Here is a 22,119-nt window from a genome sequence, read left to right on the forward strand (position 1 = left end):
AAACCCTCTGCATGAACCCACACTTTCTTCCCTTTCCTGGGTTTGAGTGGGTTTTATTGACTCCACAATCCTCAGCTTAAGGGTTTCTCTCTGTCTCGAACTTTTCCTGACCCCCACTAGGCTGAGTCAGATGCCCCTCCCTGGACTTCATAATTTGCCTCATGTCTCACACTGTTTTGGCATGATCTGTGCATGTGTTTCTCTATCTTGTTATGTGGTAAACTCCAGGAGTGCAGGAACTATATTTTCCTCTGTATTCCAGCATTGCTCCCAGCATGTGGTGTAGAAAGGTCCAATATGAGAGGAATTGGATTCAGGGGCCAAGATTGTCCCTTTCTACAGGTCAAGGTCAGGTGCCTGCTGGATGAGTCAGGCTTGATGGCATCAATCCTGCCTCTCACAAAACAGGATCCAGAGGGGAGGAAATTCTTATTCCTGCATTCCTTGTCAGAGCTGGAAATACTTCTGGAGGCTTTAGGCAGATGTAAGCCATTAAAGGGAAAAGAAAAAGTTGAGAGGAGAGAAAAGCAAGAAACAGGAAGAAGAAACCAAGACTTGTAAAGGGTCCATGGTAGATCTTTGATGGTTAAGAAAAAAAAAAAAAATCATTGAGCTTGAAAATAACAGAAGAGAAAGAGAAGAGTATTAGAGAGAGGAAAGGATAAGCAAGGAATGCCTCATAGACTCGCACCTCTGTGGGCAGGCCTGGCTCTGGACATGCAGTCGATGAGCTCCAGTGATGTTTCAACAGCAGAAAGAGGTGCGTGTGGGGGCCCCAGGCTCCAGCTCTGGAGTTAGATTATCCTTTTGGAATCCCAGTTGCACCAAATGGCCCTAATGGGCTCTTTAAAACCCTATTTTCTGAGCCATAGAGTGGGGATAACAATAATATCTCTTTTGTGTGGTGGTAGGGATTAAATGAGATGATCAGTGTAGAAGCAGTTGTCGGAATGCTTGGTACATAGGAAGTACTCAGTAAATGATATCAGTTCTGTAAGTGTCAATACTTTTTTTTTCTTTCTCTATATGTCCTGGGTCTGATTCCAGAATCTTAGAAAGCTATAGGAGTGGGATGGATGAAGGGGAATCCTTGGATATAGAATATTATGACCTAGAAAAGATCTCCTTCTCTGGCAGTTTATGTTCACTGGGATGCTCAAAACATATTTACTGTAGCTCTAAGGGAATTAGCATTAGGGAGAGAGAAAAATAAAAACAACAGTGGGAAGAATGATCCTGGAGTCAGGACATCTGAGTTCTGGTCTAAATTCTTTGTGACCTTGGGCAAGTTCATGAACTCTCTGGGCCTCTGCTCACTCATCTGTCAAAGAAATTGGTCTGTAAGCTCCTTTTTTTTTTTTTTTTTTTTTTTTTTTGTTGGTACAGCAATCAGTGGTTTTAATATCTAGCCAAACTGGGTTGAAACATTTTTTCTCCCTTCCTATCTACAATTGCTTGCTACCCTATCTCCCTCTTGACTGGGGGCTATAGACTGATTAATAGCTAAAGCAAACCTCACCAGGCAGGGTCTTTGTAAAGGCTGAATAAATACGAGTTATATCTAGCAATCTATGTTTAAATACCTATATTTAAGAACCCAGCGATTTCTGGGGTGGAAGTAGGGGTGGGGTGGGAGTAGGCATGAGAAATACAGAGCTTCCTCTGAATGCTGAGTGTAATTAGGCATGGATGAGCATGGGTCCTCCTCTGAAATACAAGCCATGGCTGGATAAGGTAGAGGTTTCCATCTCAGGGAAAGGAGAACCAAGAGCCGGCCACAGTGATCGATTATATAAAACTAAAGGGTTGTTTGATGGAGGAGAGCAGAGCCTCCTTTGGCACTCCAGGGGAGAATAATGACCCACAGGGCAGATTTCAGATTTCAGTGTAATGTAAGAAAACTCATCCATTTCATTAAAAGCAGGAGTTGGGAAACTTTTACTGTAGAGGGCTAGGTAGTAGGTATTTTAGGCTTTGTGGGCCACCCAGTCTTTGTCACATTTGCTTGGCTCTGCTTGTAGTGGGAAGGCAGCCATAGACAATACACAGTAAGCATGGTGACCATGAGTGTGATTTATAAAAGCAAGAGGCAGGCCAGATTTGCTGGTCCTGGCATTCGAGGAGCATGTGTAGGACTCAGTGGCTATTAGAAGTGAGTAGTAAGGACTACCTCTCCCTGCACCCCCCACCTCAGGAGGAACAGTGTTCTAGTAGAGGAGGAAAGACCCTCTTACTAGCATCAGAGTATATGTCTCTTCTTAGGTAGAGGTTCTGATTCACTGGCCTGTGGGGTTCCTTTTAGCACTAAATCCTACACTTCTTAGAAAAAGGACATAGGGCAAGCCCATGGGGCTCTGAGTGTCTGTATGTGGGCAGAAGCTCTTGGAAGGAGAGTTGGGTTCATAAGATAAACATGCATTTCACAACTCAGTAGTGATGTTTATATTTTCATGCAGATCAGCTAAATACAGAACAGGTATTTAAGAACTCAAAAGAAAACACAGTTTGAGTAGAAAACTGCAGCTCTGTCTCACCCCCCATGCCGTCATCTTCATGGTTTGCCCTTCCCAGGACACCATGCCCTCTTTTGGTTTCTTCCATAATCCGTTCAGTCTTTCTCAAAAATACAGCAGGGCTTGGAAGCAGGAGGAGGGCTTTGGGCTTGCTGGAGGGAATATCAAGCATGCAGACACCGGACTGCTGTGATGTGACTCAGACACTGGGGGCGGCCACGGCAGCTCACTGTGGGTCCTCTAACAGGCCACTGATAGGTCGGGTCCTTATGAAGCCCAGCTCAAGTGGAGCCAGGCAGGATTCTGTGTCTTTCCCTGGCCATTCCATCCAACCAAAAGCCAATGAGGCATCCTTGCAGATGCATTATATTATCCTTCAGCCTGATGGCCTGGCTGCCTGTAGCCTTGTGAGGCCTTGGGAACACTGACATTGCTTGTATTTTAGAATCTGTAGCATTTCAGAGTAGAAATATGAAGAAAGTGGGAGTCAGACCATTTGGGTTAAAGTCCTGACTTCATTGCTTAGTAGGTAATGGGGCCTTGGGAAAGACTTAGCTTTGTGCAACTAGGTTCCTAATTTGTGAGAAGGAAATTTGAAAGTGAAATAAAGCCATGCCAAGTACAGTGGATTCTCTTTGCAGTAGTCATGTTCTGTAAAGCCCCTGTGAGTACTGCATCAGCGAACACTGAACCAGTGCTCTTAGGGGAAATACAGAGTCAGGTTCCTCTGAGCCTCTGGGTCACAAAAGTTTAATTAATATGTCAATTCATAACTTTATTGTATGTGTATTTCTGTTCAAAGACGTCTTATTTTAGATGTATGGTTGATTTGCTAACATTAAACTCACTGCCAGGTGCACTATAACCGGTGTCTGCATGAAGCCTATCTACATGCATTTCCTCTATGTCCTTGCTCTGCAGCTCTCCAGCACTATGCTTGGGGACTCTGTGAAATGTGAGATTGCCAATGCAAAGTGCAAAAATGTATAAAATGTGTGCTAAATGGCAAAAAAGGCACGTGCTTATAGAATGAGAGCTGAAACAGAAAGAGGATCACTTTGTCTGACCTCAGCTGGGATCATGCAACAAAATTTTTGCTGCTTTGCCCATGTGTATGAATGACTGCAAAAGCACTGCAAGTACTGATTTGGGGGTTACAAGTAGATTTTAGTGACTAGGAGAATTTGCACATATCACACGTGTGAATAATGAGGATAGTCTGTATGTGAGAATCATCATGAGGATCTATTGTGATAGAATCCAAGGGACCCCATCTCGTGCACAAAGCCCTCCATGATCTACCTCCTGCCTACTTTAAAGTCAGGCCCTTCTGTGGCTGCCCCCCAAAACAAACTCCATTTTCCAGCCGTCCTTGCTATTCTCTGATCACCAAAGAAATACTATTTCTTGCCTCTCTGCCATTATACACACTATTTTCTGCCTAGAACATCCTCTTTATTCTCACAAAGAGAAACTATTATTAAGCTCCAGGCATGCCAATAGGTAGGAAACCTGGTCTTCCACACAATCTGTATATTTGGCTCAGAAAAAAAGGTTTGGCTTGTCAGGTTTATTTTTTAAGGCACACATGGAACACATGAAGATGTCTTTTCAGTAAAGTCCAGTTTCTTCTGATTCTCCTGATCATCAGCTCTTGCAGAAACCCAGTCCCTGGTGAAGGTTCTCAGAATCAGGGGTTGGGATGAACTTCCTGCCTCATTTTTCCAGACTCTTAGGTTCAAGATTTGGATACCCCTCACTCCTAGCCAGTGGTTTCCCCCCTTGACCTAAGCTCTCATCACATGAGACCTTTCAGAAGGCTAAGGTTGGAACAATCATCACTAAAATAACATCTGAAATAAAAGGCAACCCTTAATGTTTCGATAGTCCAGCCCCCATCCCTGGCCACTGTAGGTTAGGGCTGGACTTCCTGGAGATGTGTAACCAGCAATGCAATGAGTGCCATGACTCTGGGTCCCAGGTAATTGCCTCTAATCAGTTTGGCTAGATATCCCCATCAGTTGGCTTTGGGCCTCCATCTGTTCGGCTTACTGCTCAGACATGCCCACTCTGTCCCTGCCTTTTCTCATGGCTGTGTCTCTCTGGTCCTGGGGCTTGTTTCTGTGTTTGTTTCATCTTGATTCCAGCCAGCTAATTTCCAGCTGCTCCTGGCTTCATCAACCTGCATGAACTGCCTTTCTGCCACCCCTCCTGCCAAGGCTCTGACACTGCCACCTGAGTCCGAGAAGAGGGGGCAGCAGGTAGTAAAAGAACACTGGGTTGAAAGTTAAGCAGACATGGATTCTGGTCCTGTTCCCACCTCTCCTTATTTAGGTATTCTTGCATAAGGCCTTTATTTTTCTGTGTTCTGGTTTTCAGGCTGTACAATGCAAGGGACATAGACTGGGGAGGGCTTTTTCAGCATTCACATTCTCTGCTGCTATGAATCTTTGGAAGGGAGATGGGGGGCATGTGTCTCATTTGTCTACAGGTGGATAAGCCACCTTTGAATAGCTTCAGGGCTAATGAAAATCTGCTCCATGACTGTTTGGTTGAAAATTTCAGCCTGCAAATCTGCAGGCTTGGTGGGGACAACACCTGTGTGAGTGCTGCTCACAAAAATGAAGATTAGACAGAAGCAAAAACAAGACGGAGGGCCCATTGGTTTTCAGAGCCATCTCACATCTGGTCACTACTCCTCTTTCAGGGGAGAAAAATCTCTCAGGGTATCAGAGAAAGCCTACTGCTCACTTTTCTAATGCTGCTCGGTGGTTCAGACGTTGGCTTAAAAAGGAAACACAAGCAGCCAAATGCCCATGAATCAAGGGAAAAGAATGTTCACCAACTACAGGCATTTATAACTTAAAATGAACAATACATGATAGTTACAAAGAGGATGGTGGTGGGGAGGAGGAGGGAGGTGAAGGTGGTGGTGGAAGTAGTGGTAGAGGTGGAGGTGCTGCTGGAAGTGATGATGGAGGCAGTGGAGGTGGTGGTGGAGGAGGAAGGGTGGTGAGGATGATGAGAACAACCAGCACATACATAGATAACACATGGTGTGTGAGCACCTGGGCTAAGTTCCTATAGGAACCATTTCATTTAATCCTCAGAGCCACCAAGTATTAGTTAGCCTAAGTCCCAACAATGTGTAAACAATGATATCATATGGACAGTAAACCAGACTTGCTGAGGAGCCAATAGTCATGATTGTAATACCAGCACTTTCCATTTCCTCCCCCCTGGAAGCCGCTGCTCGTCTCTGATACTGTTTCTGTTCTGACTTCGGTGGCAGTCCTGCAACATGCAAGGGCTGGCTGTGTCTTACGTCCCAGATAAGGAAGTTGAGACTCACGGAGCCAAGCAGCAGGCTGACAAACACTGAGAAAGAGCTGATGAGTCCCTTCAGGGAGACCCCACTGAGGATTCAGTAAGGACAGTTCTGCCACTGTGTCTTGTGTAACAGAGAAAACGGAGTATTTACTCTTGTGTTGAAAAGCATTTCCTTAATTGCATGCCCTTTGGCTATGTTGAAACCTGATAGGGATGTAGTTGAGAGTGAAAAGTTCCCAAAATTCCTTTAAAGCAAAGTGGTTTCCTTTCTCCTCCAAGACCCCAAGTTTCCTGTTTTTCTGTCCTGGTGGACCAGCTCTTGCCTGGGGTCAGCGAAGGGGGGTGTGCAGTATCATTGCAACTTCTGCTGCTCTCTGGCTCTTGGTGATGGCTGCTGCTTCTGCTGATTTTCTTTTTGAAATCATTGACCTTTGGAATTCTAGTCTTGCTTAATCTCCAGTCTGTGTTGCCTTGGTCGTGGCCAAGGCCAACTCTTAACCCAGGCAGTGTGCAGAGTGGGGCCATGGGCAGGGGAGTGGAGTCTAAGACAAGCGCCCTGCATTTTCCCCAAGGTCAGCCAGAGGGCTCAGACAAGGATAAAGATGATCGCAGTATGCTAGTTTCCAGTTTCTACATTCAAGAACTTTATGAACTCATTCTTTTAATCTTTCTTCACATGTCTGCCTTGTCTCAGCTTGGTACCATGTGCCCTTCTGAGTAACTTTCTTCTTATTTCATCTTCTAGGTCATTCATAAGGGTGTTAATCATTTAGAAGGATGGGAGCTTCCCCTACCTGGAGAATGCTTTTTCCTGAACTCATTGAAAGTCTCTTTGATTTGCCCAAGAACTAAGAAAATAAAATCTAGACTAAGTGGGAAAATATTCTGTGTGAATAACATATTTATAAGCTCTGGGTGTTATATCAAAATCCCCACATTGTGGAGAGGCCTGCTGGCTGGTCCCATTGGCAGAGTAGGTGGTTGCCTATATCGTGTGTTTTAAAGTTTGCTGGAAAAAGCTTCCTGCCTCTAAACATATTGCCTTGGATTCTGCCTGGATTCTATATGGCTTAGCATTAAATATTGCCCTCTGTGTTTGCGTGAGAGGGGTGAGAACCTCTTTTAAAATCAGAAAACTCCTAAGGTGTTTTTCGGCTAGGATTGTGCCTGACTCTGGTAACAGTCTGGATTGAGTTTTACCGGTTGTAGGCAGATGCTATTAGTACCCCACCCATGTCTGTCTACAAGGTTCTCACTGATTTTGCAGATGCCCCCAGTCTTGGTTCTAGGGCTTTTTTCAGGCTGTGGGAGCATGTTGTGGCTTGTGCACAGGGCAAGAATTGGAGAATTAATGCCCTACAGAAGCGGGTTCCCCAGGATTGGATGGGATTTCATGAATGCCTCAGCCCTTCACCCTTTGGTGGCATAATTCTTATATGTGTTTTTACACAGTCTACCAGATTTCCCCAGTGGGACTGAGTTCCAGTTTCCCACTGTGATAACTGGCTGGATGACACACAGTTCTTGGCTTCCCTCCTGCCACTATGTCACTTCCCATCCCCCTACTGGTATCTCCTGGGACTACTTCCCAAATAAACTACAGTTGAATTTTTGTCTGAGGACAGCTTCTAGGAAAACCCAAACCTAGACACTAGGTAACCACAGGTAGGCACAATCCATGAGACATGAAAGACCCTGGTTGTCCTTCCACCTCCACCATGTCCAGTGTATGGTTTTCAGTGTCATGGTGACAGCCCTGTGTTTCAGGCAGGAGAAAGGAGAAAAAACTAACAGCCAACACGGAGACCAAAACCTTTTTTTTATCAGAGGTTTTGCCATTTTAAACAGGAAGGGATGTCTTCTCAATTGTGTTCTACCTAGATTTTTCTGTCAGAATTAGGTCACTCCTACTCCCATTCCTTTGGATACTAGGCAACTGAACAGGTTTAGTTGACATGTTACCCTGCCAAGCAAAATTCGGGCTCTCATTGTAGAGTAAAAGGAGAATGGATATTGGATTAGGCAAGTAGCAATATTTCTCACAGAAAGTTGTTGCCTTATAACATATTACTAATACCTGAGTATGGCATGAGCTTATTAGATGCATGCTACTCAAAGTATCTGACTTGCTACTTGGCATTGGCATCACCTGGGAACTTGTTAGAAATGCAGGTTCTCAGGCCAACGCCAGACTGGCTGACTCAGAATTTGCTTTTTAACAACCTCCTGCAATCAAGTAATTTGTATGCATAATCAAGTTTGAGAAGCCCTGAGTTCCATCACTTTCCTGGTGTCAAGACGAACAAGGGAATCTCTGGCTTGTGTGACATCCTTTCTTGGTTTTGCCTGGTGCCTTGCCACTGGTAAGTTTCTGTTGGATGCCAGAATGGGTCATGCTAACCCAGGGCTGGGAAACAGGTATCGTCCCTAATCCCTCACAATCAGAGTGACCCTCCCCCTTTCCTCTGGACAACTCACTGCCCCTCTCGGTGCCTTTTGCATCTCTGTTTTCTATATCACCACCAGTTTTGAACTTCTTTCATTGTTCTCTTGGACCCAAAAGTCTATGATCTTATCTCATTCATCTCAGCACCATTCCCATCCTGTTCCCTGCCAACACCCTGCTGGGTGCTTTGCTCCGTTAAATTGAGTGGAATGAAACCTCCTATACCTGGTTCCACCTTTGTTTTTTAGGTTGTTTTCACTCTTTATTTCCGTGTTCCTTTTCTTAAAACAACTCCCATAACTAACGAGGTAGTTAGTGTTTTCTTTCTGGATTTTCCTAACATTTTTTTAAATGACTGTGGTATTTGAATAAATTGAAAAATGTAGTGCAGAGATTTCAAACACTTTTTGGCAGCAGGGTTCTTTCTGCAAACATAGGAACTCAGTGGGTGCTCAGATTTGAGGCAAGCTGCTGTGCTTTAATGAAGCATGGAGGGGCTTGAATCCCTAGTGCTGGGCTCCTCGAGCAGAGCCCCTCCCAGCCTTCAGAGTCCTTACTGGTTTTTTCCATAGTCCACTTGCATGAGGCCGAAGTTCCCATGACCCACCCATTCCCTCTGTCAGTGATGAAGAGGATTGCTGAGTATAATAAACAAAGAAAGTCAACAAACTGTGACAAACTCTTTGCTAGTAAGAAACACATACTGCCTATTACTCACATTGTAAAAGAGGAAAGTGAACATAGGCAAGTCTGTATGTGCTAAAACAGTGCCTTGTGATCCTAAAACAACTCACTGATTTAATTACACTGTCTTTGGTGGAAGGTTCAAGTTATTCCAATGGCACAAGTTCACTGGCAGTCCGTTACAAATGAAGTGTCTTTATAAAAGCACAGGGATATCAATGATTAATATTAAACTGTAATTACTGAAAAAATTATAGGCCTGAAATACTGTTAATGTAACTATATATCATTACGCACCATGGGGTTAACCAAATAATTGATGATACTCTACATTGATAATAATGAAGCTAAATGAACAGCAATTTATGTTTAAAAAGAAAGTCAAAAGTAGCAGCTCTTGAAAGCCTCATGGACTCAGAGAAGTTGCAGTAATCCTGTTGCTTTTAAGAAATCATACATAATATTATTCAGCTTGTGAGTGCCAGTCACAATAGCAGTGGAGACCCAGTGAGAAGAAAGCTGACTTCTTCAAATCGTTGGAGTACAACCACCAATAAGACATTGAGTGAACAGGAAGTAGGAGTTGGGAAACACGGCCAGGCTTTGTGAGGCATCCTCACGCTTTAGTAGATACTGAATTAAACTCCTCTGCAAACTCTAATAATGAGCTACTTTTAATTTATGAATGCCAACATTTAATGGCCTTGATAACTCAATTTAAGTTGTTACTAAGTGGCCCATAGTCCTGTGTCCTGATGAAAGTCTACAGAACAGCTCATCATTCTGTGGAAGAAAGGGAGATCTCTTGTTTTCATCAGGCTTTGAAAATCACTGCTGTAAAGGAGGAGAGACAGGATGGAAAAATGCTTTGCTTCCCTCAAAGGAGCTTCCTTCATTATGTCATGCTGCTGGAGACAGAAGCTAAACTCACCAGATGGGCTCCTTCGATGGACAAGGCGTACATTCATGTCCCTGCGAACTCACCTTGATGTGGTGTGACTTTCAGGGAAGTAACTGCCAGCAGTGCTGGAGGTTCATTAGCAGAGTCTTCGAAGGCCCCAGGGAGGCATGTCAATGGGACAGCTTCTGAGTAAGGGTTCCCTAATGGGCTGAGCTGCTTTACTCTTTTGCTAAAAGACCAATTTATTTTTTTGCTTAAAGACCAATTTAAAAGCAGTAGTTCTGCTACTTCTCACCACCCTTGACTCTAACCACAGGAGCTAACTGTGGGTCTCCTCAGTGTTCTAAGACTCCTTTCCAAAGTGACCCTGACTAGATGCATGTGAGCAGTAGACAGTTTGTCAATATGGCTGGTCATCTCCAGGAATTGTTGTACTTACCTATGGCCATTACTCAAGTGGACTAGGGCTACCTGTACAGTGTCAGCAGCTGTGGGGAAAAGGCAGAGTCAGAAGGAGGTCAGAGATGGGTATGGGGCAAAATATCCATCCCCTCTCCCACAAAAATGGAAGCCAGCAGATCAGTGATGTTGCAATCAGGGAGTACAGTCCATGTCATCTTGGCTCTTTCTAGCCTTAATAACTAAGGTAACTCAGGGAGCAAGCATGTGTTCTGAGACACTGAGGAATTAGAGGCAAGCTTGATCCATGGATATGGGGTACAGAGCCAGTCTTGTTCACCTACTCCCTATGACTGGAAAGATCTAATTGTCATAGGCTCTCATGGTCCATCCCAGTAAAGGCTGATTTCTCTAAAGAAGGTTGCAAGTTGCCTCATCTTTTTCTGGCTTAACTGATATATTTTACTTATGCACTTCTTTCAGAACGTCCATGAGAATCTACCCAGGAATGATTCACGTGCGTTTCCATCTTCCTGTAAATGCATGAGAACCCTTGGAAACTCTGGGGAAAGATAGTTCAGAAATAGTGTTTGTTCCTTCCAGGGTGGTTGGAACATAGATAATTCTAGGGATAGCCTGATGGTTTAACTTGGACCTGGAAGAGTTGAGGAAGATGGGTTGGACCTCTGGGGCCATTGGAATTTCATTGGCTATTACAATGATGATGAAACTGTAAGACAGTGCTTCTTCTCAGATTTGGGTATGCATAAACATCAGCAGGTCTTGTGTGGAGCCCAGGCTTCTGAAGTTTTGAGCCAGTATCTTGGGCTATTCTTTGGGAATGATCGTTGGGAAACACTGCTGTGAAAATTTGGTTGTATAACCTGCACAAAGGTGTTGTTAGCTGGTTTGGGGTCAGGAGAGAGAGTGTGTCTGAAATGACTCTGGGGCCGGGCTGAGGTATACTTTGTGAGTCAGAGACAGGCAAGGACTTAGGAAACTCAGGAGAAAGAACTCAGGAAGATCAGTGGTATGAATAGGTTTGGGTTTGAGGATTTTGCAGGAACAGTCTCCTTTCCTTAAATGTTCCTTGAAAATTAGTCAGGCCCCAATAGTAAGTTCTCACTCAGCACCCTAAAATTAAATTTGTGTGGTGCCTCCTTTGGGTAATCCTCTTTAGAAGAAAATGTTTAAAAATATCTAATCCTGGTCCTCAAGGTAGAGTTTACCACCTGTTTCTAGACGACAAGCTCATTCCTCCAGTTTGAGATGTACACACACACATTGTCTGGCAGGTGCAGGATGGGGGCCACAGTGATTGGGGAATCTGAAATGTTCATGGGGTCATGGAGTTTGGATATATGAGTTATAATTCAATAAAAGATGTATTTTTCAAGGCAAATCCCAGCATCAGTCTTAATGGTGAGGTATTAGAATCATTCTTATACAGTCAGGAACGACAGACACATAATAGCTCTACATCAAGTTCACTGTGATTTAAGTTTATTTTTGGAGGAGCTGGTCAATAGAATTTGATAAAGTAATGAAATATAGTTTAAGATTGGAGAGAAAGGAGCACGATTATCATCATTTGCAGGTGAGAGAGTTGTGTATTTGGAAAATCCAAGAAGATCAACTGAGAAACTGTTAGAAGCAATAAGTGTATCTGCTAAGGCTAGATACAAAATGAATACGGAAAAATCAATAACATCCCAACACATGTCACAATAACCAGTTAGAAATTGTATCTGAAGGAAAAAAAATCCCCATTTACAGTAACAAAAGAAACGATAGGAATAAATATTACAAGGAATATGGGAGAACTATGTGAAGACATTGTTAATTGTTACTAAGAATATGGTTAAAAAAAGAAGTTCCTGTGTTCTTGATAGAAAGACTCAACATTATAAAGATACAGGATCTCCCTATGTTAATCTGTAAATTTTAAGTGATCTCAATAAATAACAGGAATTTTTAAAACTAGTTGAATCAATTCTAAAATTCATATGGCAAAATAAAGGAGCATGGGTAGGTAAATTCTATAAAGAAAGAATAATTGCAAGGAGGGTATAGCTTTCTACGTATTATACTTTTGGGGAGGGGTAAACAAATGGATCCATGAACAGAATGGGGAATTGGGAAGAGAACCAAATACAGGCAAAAATTATTTTATAATAAAGTTGGCATTTCTTACCAGTGGGGGAAAATATTACTCATGAAATAAATATTGAGTTAATTCAATGAATCCCATGTAGGAAGAAAATTAAAAGATAAAAGTTGGACTTCAATTCTTTACCAAAAATCCAAATGGTTTAAAAAGATCAAACCATAAAAACTCATAAAAATACTAAGATAAAATATAGGATAAATTGTAAATTACATGTATTTTGGATGAGGTTTTTATAACCCAGAACCTATAAGAGATTATTAATTTGATAGTTGCAAAATTTTTCATGGTAAGATAAGATAATCAAATGACAAAAGGACCCAAATGTGGTAATTTCCTTAATATATAAAGATATCTCACTAATCAATAAAAACTAATAAATCAAATGACAAATAGGCAAACTCCATAAGCAGAGACTTTCCAAAGTAGATAATAAGAAGACTTTTCAAAATAGGAAAATATACTTGATCTACTCAGAATGGGAGAAATGGAATTTAAAACTACAGTGGGATGCCATATTTTTATTATCTGATTTTAGTGATCAAAAGTTTGATAACACACTGTGATTGATGATGAAGCTGTGAGGAAACAATCACTCTCAACTATTTTGGGTATAAAAATTGATCTATTTTTTGTGAGGCAATTTGGCAGTACCCATTATAAATGTGCATACCATTTGAGCCAGCAGTTCCACCACTATGGATTAAATATAGAACTTGCATTTGTACAAAATAAAGAGCATATAGGGTTATTCTCTGCAGTATTTATTGTTATATAATAGTAATAATGAAAGCAAAGATTTGAAAATAAAACCCCTAAATTCCATCAATAGGAACTGGCTGAATATATATGGAACAACCATAAAGTAGAATGAAAAACAGTCACTTAAAAATACCTAAGGCTGTTTTATAGGTGCTGAGATGAAATAATATCACAGATATATTGTCATATTTAAAAAGCTACAGAATGTATATATACATTCATATATATATTCATATATATATATGGCATGTTACCAGTTTGTGTGTGTGTGTGTGTGTGTGTGTGTGTGTGTGTGTTTTGAAGTCTGTATCACCAAATCTCAAACATTTTGGCCTTCAGAAGGCTTTATATTCTTAAAAATTATTGCGGATTTAATCAAGGGTTCTCAGTTCTCTTAGAAAATTCTAGAAAGCCCAAGAATACACAAGCATACATTTCATTAGCTGTCAAAGTGATGATGCAATCACATGTCATGCAACCTCTGGAAAACTTCCACTGTATATTTGTGAGAGAATAAAAGTGAAGCAGGTGAATAATGCTTTGGTATTATTATGAGAATAGTTTTGACTTTGTGGGCTCTCTGAGAGGGTCTTGAGGATCCCCAGGGGTCTGTGGGCCACACTTTGAGAACCATCGATCTACACATATGTGATTGCATATACATAGAGGAGTTTTGCAAGAATACCTCAGAATAGATAAAAACTGTCACCTCTGGAGAAAGGACACTGGGCGGACCAGGGAGCCCTGGTGGGAGAAAGATGTACTTTCGCTGCATAACTTTTTTCTTTCTTTCTTTCTTTTTTTTTTTTTAAAGATTTATTCATCCATTTGAGAAAGAGTGTGTGAGAGAGCAATGCAAACATGGTGCGGAGGGGCAGAGGCAGACGGAGAGAGAGAATCTCAAGCAGACTCCCCTCCAAGCATGGAGTTTGATGTGGGGCTCGACCCCGTGGCAGTGAGATCATGGCCCCAGCTGCAATCAAGAGTTAGACGCTCAATGGCCTGAGCTACCCAGACACCCTGCCACTGCATAAGTTTTATAACTTTTAAATTCTATGCATGTGTTAATGGTTACTTTTTTTTTTTTTTTACAAAGAAACTTAAAGGATCTAAAGAAATGAACTGAAATGCAAACAGATTTATGAGCTATAGAATTAATCAGAGTCATGGGCTGAGATTGATGTACATGAATATTTGTCACAGCATTATTTATAACAGTAGAAACTTGGAGAAATCCCACAAGTTCAAAGATAGAGATTGGTTAAACAAATTATGGTACATCTACACATTGTAATTCTATGCAGTCATTAAAAAGCATAAATCCCTAGAATGTTCTGTAATATGGGAAAATGCTCACAATATAATGTTAAGATAAAAAAAAGTAATGCAGGATATAACTCTGCATGAGCCAAATTGTAGTAATTTAAAACAATACTGGAAGGAAATATATCCAAATTTTGAGTCATTATTTTTGGGTGGTGAGACTATGGGTTATTTAAACTTCTGAATTTTCCAAATTTCCTATAATTAATATGTATCACTTTTATAAACAGAAAGAAAGTGTTATAAAAGAAAGAAGGAAATGGAAAGGATTCATTCCCAGGGCTGCGAGGGGATGCATAGCTTTTCTTGTAGTGCTGATTGAACAGTGAAGTATATTTGAGGGACATCTTACCCCTGCTAGGTGCTAGGTGAATTTGCCTTGGTGGATGTTTGTGCACATGTAGCCTCAGCTGTGGAAGACTGGCCTCCATGGCTTGACTGGGAAAGCTGGTGAAGGGAGAGACAGAGTGAACCTAATGAATAGAAAGGGGTGGCGTATTTGTAACTTGCACAACACATTAATGCAAAACTTAGAAACCTAAAATAGCAATAAATATTGTCATGTCACAAGTTAATGTGAGTCAAGATTTGACTTAGCTAAGTGGTCCTGGCCCAGAGCCTTTTAGGGGGTTATGGTCAAGATGGCAACTGAGGCTGCAGGATGCAGGAGTCAGTGCTTCTGGGCTGAGAGAACAGTGTCTTCACACAACCTAGGCAGAGAGTTAGTGCCAGGAAAGACCAGTGAGAGGGAAAATGCAAATGTCCCAACCTGTCTTAGTTTGATTGGCCAGGAGCAAAGTCCATCCCAAATTTGCTCAAAAAGTGAAGGTTTATTGGAAACTATCAGTCTCAAGAAAGAGGGCAGCATTCTGGTGCCCCACTAATCATATGATTCAAATTCAGCTTCACACAACCCCTGCTACATAGTTCAGATTTTGGAGAGGGAAGCTGATTGGTTTAACTGAGCCTGGGAACTGGCCTCTCTAGAGTCAGATGTTTGACTCTCTTCTAATAGTCACGGCCATGGCCTGCATCCTGTGATAATTAGTCATGCTCCGTCTGGGCTGTAGACTCATCAGAAGAAGGGGAACAGTGAGGAAAGGTGTGATTCCTAGTTCATATCCCTGGGAAGAGTACTGGGACATAGCTGAGTTGGCATCGGACTGGCACTGGGGAAGCCAAACAATGGACAGCAGATTTCAGAGAAGGGACATTGCCTGGAAGAACAGGGCTCTAAGCCCAGCCCTTTAAGAAATTAGGGATAAGGTATGTGTTGGTCACAGGAGCAAGACAAAAATAGCATTTATTTGAAATAGGATTCAAGGGCAGTTTGATCTCAGTTCTTCCTAAGTGGAACCAAGATTGGTCACTAAACTGGGTAGGGCTTAGTCAAAGGGGTTCAGTCAGCCCTGGATCTGGATAAGAAAGGAGAGCAGGGACACAGGCCCAGGCAGGACAATGGAGATGTGAAATGATGATCAGATAGGACTGGCCAGTGGGAACTGTTACTGTGATAATTCAATTAGATGTAACCCATTACTCAGAGATTATCTTGCCTACAGTCCATTTGGTCTAGCGCATGGACATGACTAGGCTCTAAGATACCAAATCCTTCTTTTCTTCTTCTTCTTCTTCTTCTTCTTCTTCTTCTTCTTCTTCTTCTTCTTCTTCTTCTTCCTCTTCCTCTTCCTCTTCCCCTTCCCCTTCCCCTTCCCCTTCTTTCTTCTTCTTCTTCTTCTTCTTCTTCTTCTTCTTCTTCTTCTTCTTCTTCTTCTTTCTTCTTTCTTCTTCTTTCTTCTTCTTCTTTTTTTTTTTTTTTTTAGATACCAAATCCTTCTTGATGCCACTAGAAGTCACAGGCCAGGGTGCTAACCTGTGTTGGCTGAAAATTAGAGCTAAATGGAATAGCTACTGTGTATCAGTTTGGAGCTTTCTAAAAGGCCATATTGATAGCCAAATTACCCCCACCCCCAATTTTATTTTCCTCTTTCTCAGCCAAAAAGGTTATTTAAAAAAATGAGAAAATGGGTCGCCTGGGGGGCTCAATCCATTGAGCGTCTGCCTTTGGCTCAGGTCCTGATCCCAGGGTCCTGGGATTGAGCCCTGCATCGGGCTCCCTGCTCAGCCTCAAAAGCCTGCTTCTCCCTCGCCTCCCCGCTCGTGCTCTCTCTCGCTATCTTCTCATTATCTCTTTCTCTCTCAAATAAATAAAATCTTTTTTTTTTTTTAAAGAGAAGATATTAGGATAGCAGCAGGTGATAAGACCAACATGTGTTAGTTACAGTAATAGCTCACACCCTCTCTCCCTAATGTACTGTGCTTCAGCAAACACGGGGACTGCTGTGAAATACATAATAGTGAACTATGTGCTTTGATCTCTGTTGTCGGTAAATGTGAGATTGTTTATAGTTTCCAGGAGAGCGCTGTTACTCTCTCGTGGTTGAGAAGGGCTTTTTCTGTAGCTTCTCATATCATGCCTTGGGATGGGTAAGAGCAGGCTGAGCTCTTTTGTTGTTTCCATAATGACGTATGTGCAGACTCAGAGCTGTGCTCTCTGATGCTAGCAGGGCTACTCATTTGGCTGTGGATCCCAAAAGAATTAGGTCATTTTCCTCTGGGTAGTCTGTCTTTTAGATCCCTCCTGATCTAAGTCAAATAATGCAACACTTGCAGGTTTTCTCCTTCTTTGGGAGCCAGTAAGGCCGTTTGCAAGGTATTGCTGACACTACCTTGTGGGACCTCTCATGGTAGGTAAAACCATACATATATCTCCATCCAGAGCTGTGAGGGGACACGGCCTATGCCATTTCCAGGCTGGAGTATTTCGTTATCGGGTGCAGGACCCTACAAGTTCACAATAGTGATGGCTCTATCAGCCTGGATCCCTAACTGATTATGATGATCAGAGCCCTCTGCTCATCTGAAATGGACATAGAATATGGGAATAGATTTCATTGTTTTAAGGTACTGTGATGTGTTGTTGTTACAATATAACCTGGGTATCCTGACGGATATAGTTCTTTAAAATAGGAATCAAATGCTACTATTATTTGTTATACAAAACCATTAAAAGTCATTTGTAAAAAGAAAAAAAAAACACAATTCTGCTACCCCAGTAAGTCTATTTCTCAATGTTTTCTTTCAGGATTTTCTTTTTTTATATGTGTGTTTGTTTGTTTGTTTTTTGTATTTCTAATTTTTGCTTAGTTGTAGCATAGGCATGAATTCAATTTTGTATTTTTTTTAAAATTTAATTTTATCAGGGTACCTGGATGGCTCAGTTGGTTGTGTCCAACTCTTGATTTCGGGTTAAGTCCAGATGATGTCAGGGACCTGAGATCCAGCCTTGTGTAGGGTTGCATGCTCAGTGGGGAATTTGCTTGAAATTCTCTCTCTCCCTCCCCCCTTCCCCTACTTATGCACTCTCTCTAAATAAATAAATAAATAAATAAATAAATCTTAAAAAATTAATTTTGTCATGGCTTCATGATGGTAGGAACATTGACTGTTTTATTTACCACAGTCTCTCCTTAGCACCTCATGAAAATCCAAACACAGAGTAAGTACCTAATAAGTAATGGTTGAATTAATAACTTTACTTTCCTCTTAGCATGACAATTCTTAGAAGATACCTTATGTATGACTGGTCAGCAATTGCAGGCTATTGACTCAAAGCTCAGCTTTGTCTAATGGCAGAGACATTTTTAAAAATAAGGTTTTTTTTTTTTAAAGATTTTATTTATTTTTTCATGAGAGACACACAGAGAGAGGCAGAGCCATAGGCAGAGGGAGAAGCAGGCTCTGTGTGGGGACTGTGATGTGGAGCTTTATCGCAGGACCCTGGGATCACATCCTGAGCCAAAGGCAGATGCTCAACTGCTGAGCCACCCTGGGGTTCCAATAAGTTTTTTTTTTTTTAAGATTTATTATTTATTTATTTATTTATTCATGATAGACATAGGGAGAGAGAGTGGCAGAGACACAGGCAGAGGGAGAAGCAGGCTCCATGCAGGGAGCCGGACGTGGGACTCGATCCCGGGACTCCAGGATTGTGCCCTGGGTCAAAGGCAGGCACCAAACTGCTGAGCCACCCAGGGATCCCCTCCAATAAGTTTTTGTTTTAATTTTTTTCTGACTAGCGTTAGGTCCAAGCTCTTTTCCTGGTTCCCCTGCAAGTTCATAGTCTTCTTCTAGTACCTGCCAACTCTGGTCCCCAGTCTTGGATAAGACCCTTTGGACACCTGGGGAATTTCACACAGAATTTCAGAGTAGATGTGTATCTTAAAGACTATACCTGGTCCTTCTGATCGGTACATGAGCCCAGAGAAATCAAGGGTTTTCCTAAGGTCCTAGAGCCTCTTAAGCACGGCTTCGATTGAAAGCAAGTTTCCTAACTACAAATCCACAGCTCATTTGAATGTTTATTCTGAGTCCCAATTCCTGATCTTGGTCCAGGGTAAGCTATTCCAGTTGTGGGTTCCAAATGTCTTAGCCCAAGTATCTTATAATGCCTAGCTTTAGCTTGACTTCCTGATTTTTCTCCCACCTTTTTTCTCCTCTCCTCTTTATTTCTCCTGCTCCTCTTCCTGTTTTCTTTCTTTCCCTCTGTCATCCTCCCTCTCCTTCTCTTCCTCCTTGATCAACTGGATGCCTGACTTACTTAACCTTTAGGTCACAGTCAGGTTTTGCAGTTGCGAAATATGTTTTGCCTTAAGTCACATTGCCTGGATTTAAGATGAGGTTTTATTACTGCTTCCCTTATAGGGCATTCAAACCCCTCTCTGAGTTGTCCACTTCTCCATTTTCAGAAATTGGGAGTTTCCTGAAGAGAGTCCTGGTGCTCTCACTGTTCAGCTAAGCTTTTTCCTCTCTTGGTATATGGTCTACTTACTTTCCTCCTTCCCATCTTAACTGGTCAAGTCAGTGGCAAGGTGACTCGCAGCAGCCCACCTCAGTAACCGTGTCCTCCAGGCTTCCAGAATCCTCAGTCTGCCCCGCTCCCCGAACCCTGCCCCCTGCTTCTCCATTTTGAGTTGAGCTTTCAGTTTCCTCCTTTGTTCACCTCTGCCCACCTCAGTCTTTTCTTGCTTGGTCCATTTCTCTCTTGTGAGATTGCCCAGGGTTTGAGACCAAGTTCAAATCCTTTAACAAATTTTGTTCCCTGTGTAGTCTTGTTGTTGGGAGAGAGTCACTCTCTCTGAGCTTCCATTTGTAATCTGTAAAAAAAGAGATACTATTATTTCCCTTCATAGTGTTACTGTGAATCTTAAGTGAGATAATGCATGAGAATTATTTTGAAATATGCTGGCCCATATAAGTGTGCAAGACATGTTAGCTATCTGTCTTGCTCATGCTTTTTATCTCTGTCTGTATTTCCTCTACTTGTTCTTAACTGCACTTTCTCATCTCCCTTCCTCTAGATGGCAAAGATAGAGGATAGAGGTGTCAACATTATAGCTGTAGGCATGAGGAAGAGGCCTAATTTGTTCCAGAGGGACGTGTAAATTTCAGAGCAAAAGACTCGTTGGTTTGAATTCCAGTGCTGTTATTTGCTTGCTATTTGACCTTGGGCAAATTATTTGCCTCTCTAATCCTTAAGTGTTTTTGTCTCTGTGGTGGAAATAATAATATATGCCTTCCCCCCAAAAGCCACTGTGTGATGTGACACACACACACACACACACACACACACTCCTACAGATGCATATGTATAGTGACCAATAGACTATCAATACTCATTCTTGCCTCCCTTTTAAAATTAACAAAAAGGGAACAGCATTTTTGAGGTTTGGTGTGATTTAATGTGCAGGGAGAAGCACTTTTCCTCCTTCAGGGGAAATTTTAAAGAATTCATAAAAGCACGAGAATTAATTGAAACCCCTGTGTGCACTAGGTGCAAAGCTATGGTCTCATATTATCTGGGAGAAGGTTGAACCCTGGTGGCTCATCTGAAGTTTCAAGTCTCTGCAGCCCCCTAGTGGCCACTGATTGTAGCAGAAGGTTCATAGCTCTTGACAAATTACTCCAATCAGTTTGACTTTGGATAAGAATTATGTAGAGAATAAGGAAGGGAGTGAGGAGGAAAAGGGCCTACATTTGAGTCTTTTTAATATTTCAAATAGAAAATTATTCTTCTATTAGTGTGCATGCCAGTGCAATCTAATGAAAATCCAAACGTTTATGCTCACATAGGAAAGTATTAACCAACATATCCTTTCCAAGTATTAACTTCCATACCCTTTCCTTCCTCTTCTCTTTATCCCTCCGTCTTTGCCTGTACCATGGTAGGAGCATCCTTTCTCTTCTTGGGTCAGATAATTCTTTGTCCTTAAACTTGTAAAGTCAGTGTAAAGTCAGTTTGAGTTCCAGGGAGAAGCCAGTTACTTGTCAAATTAAGTGAGTTGCCAAACACACTGCAGGAAACAAATCATTCCTCGAATTAATTTTCTTTTGTTATTAGGTCTTCCGGTTGCCAAAGGCAATACCATAATGCTCTAAGAAGCCCGGCCAGGGAGAGCAGAGGCCCTGCTTGGTCACCGCCTCCTATGAGGCAAGGGACAAGTTACTGCAGCACTCTGCAGCTCTGGGAGAGAGATTCAGCTCCACTCTGTGCTTTGATTCTATGAGGAACTTTTCCTGCTGTCTTCCAGGTGTGAGCTCCTCAAGGGAGGATCTTGCCTTATTGTTCTGCTTGGATAGCACAAGACCTGACAATCAACCTTTGATAAGAAGGAACGGAATGGATTTGTGTGAACCTATGACTATAGCTTTTTCTCTTGCTCTAGCGCACCACTTGTTATAAACACAGCCATTATCTGAGTTCCGTGTTGGCAGCTCAGGAGAGATGAAGGGAAAGAGAGACCAGAGATACAGTCTTTACAGATGAATAAAAAATGCTCTTGGTAATGACCTCTCATTCCCAAGGCTGTGAGCAATTGTTCCGTCATTATTCATTCCAGCTAAATCACCCCTAGATCTTCCTGGCCTGTTACTTATGGAGGAGTAAGTAGATCAGCATGAATAAGAGCCCTTGAGTGAGGGCCTGGGATGCACGTAGGTCTATGCGACCCAAGGAGAATCAGTTACCATCTCAGCGACTCAGTTATCTCAACTCTAAAGCTGAAATGTAAAATATTTATCTTGCAGAGACTAAAGGAGGTGACACATGTTCAAGCACTATTCTGAGAAAACGCAGGATGACTGACAGGTCTGAAATGTACTTGCTGCAGCGGAAGAACTCTTAGAGATCACCGCCACTCTCTACCCCCACGCTGCTAACTTTTCTCGTGTAGATGGGGGAACCGCCAGCTTCCCAGGGATGCGTTTAAATAATGGAAGGGTCAGAGAAGATTCGGGTCTCAGGGCCTTAATCCAGGCTGTTCTCGGATTTGGCAGTTTCGTGCTGCCCCTCCTCCCACTCCTCCCTTCCCCTTGCCTCCACTTTTATTCCGAACCAGCTTTTCTGAAGTCGGACCCATATAATCTCTTAAATGCATAATTAGGGAGAGCGCTTGATTGCAAAGGCCTCTTCCAATCCTCCCATTTAATCCAAAACACGCTCCTGTTCACACAGCAGAGAAATAGGGCAGGGAAT

The 22,119-nt window shown here is 42.2% G+C and overlaps 1 long non-coding RNA gene across 1 annotated transcript in view; it reads left to right on the forward strand.

Moving 5' to 3' along the window:
* The window catches only part of LOC140600014 (uncharacterized), a 144,139-nt gene extending 129,629 nt beyond the window's left edge, over positions 1-14,510 (forward strand). Inside the window, exon 3 of the long non-coding RNA XR_012003188.1 lies at positions 14,017-14,510. This is a non-coding gene — a long non-coding RNA (uncharacterized lncRNA). The remainder of the gene's footprint in view (positions 1-14,016) is intronic.
* The last annotated feature ends 7,609 nt before the right edge of the window (positions 14,511-22,119 follow it).

This window comes from Vulpes vulpes, chromosome 8 (genome assembly GCF_048418805.1).
Source record: "Vulpes vulpes isolate BD-2025 chromosome 8, VulVul3, whole genome shotgun sequence".
In the NCBI taxonomy this organism is placed as follows: domain Eukaryota; kingdom Metazoa; phylum Chordata; class Mammalia; order Carnivora; family Canidae; genus Vulpes; species Vulpes vulpes.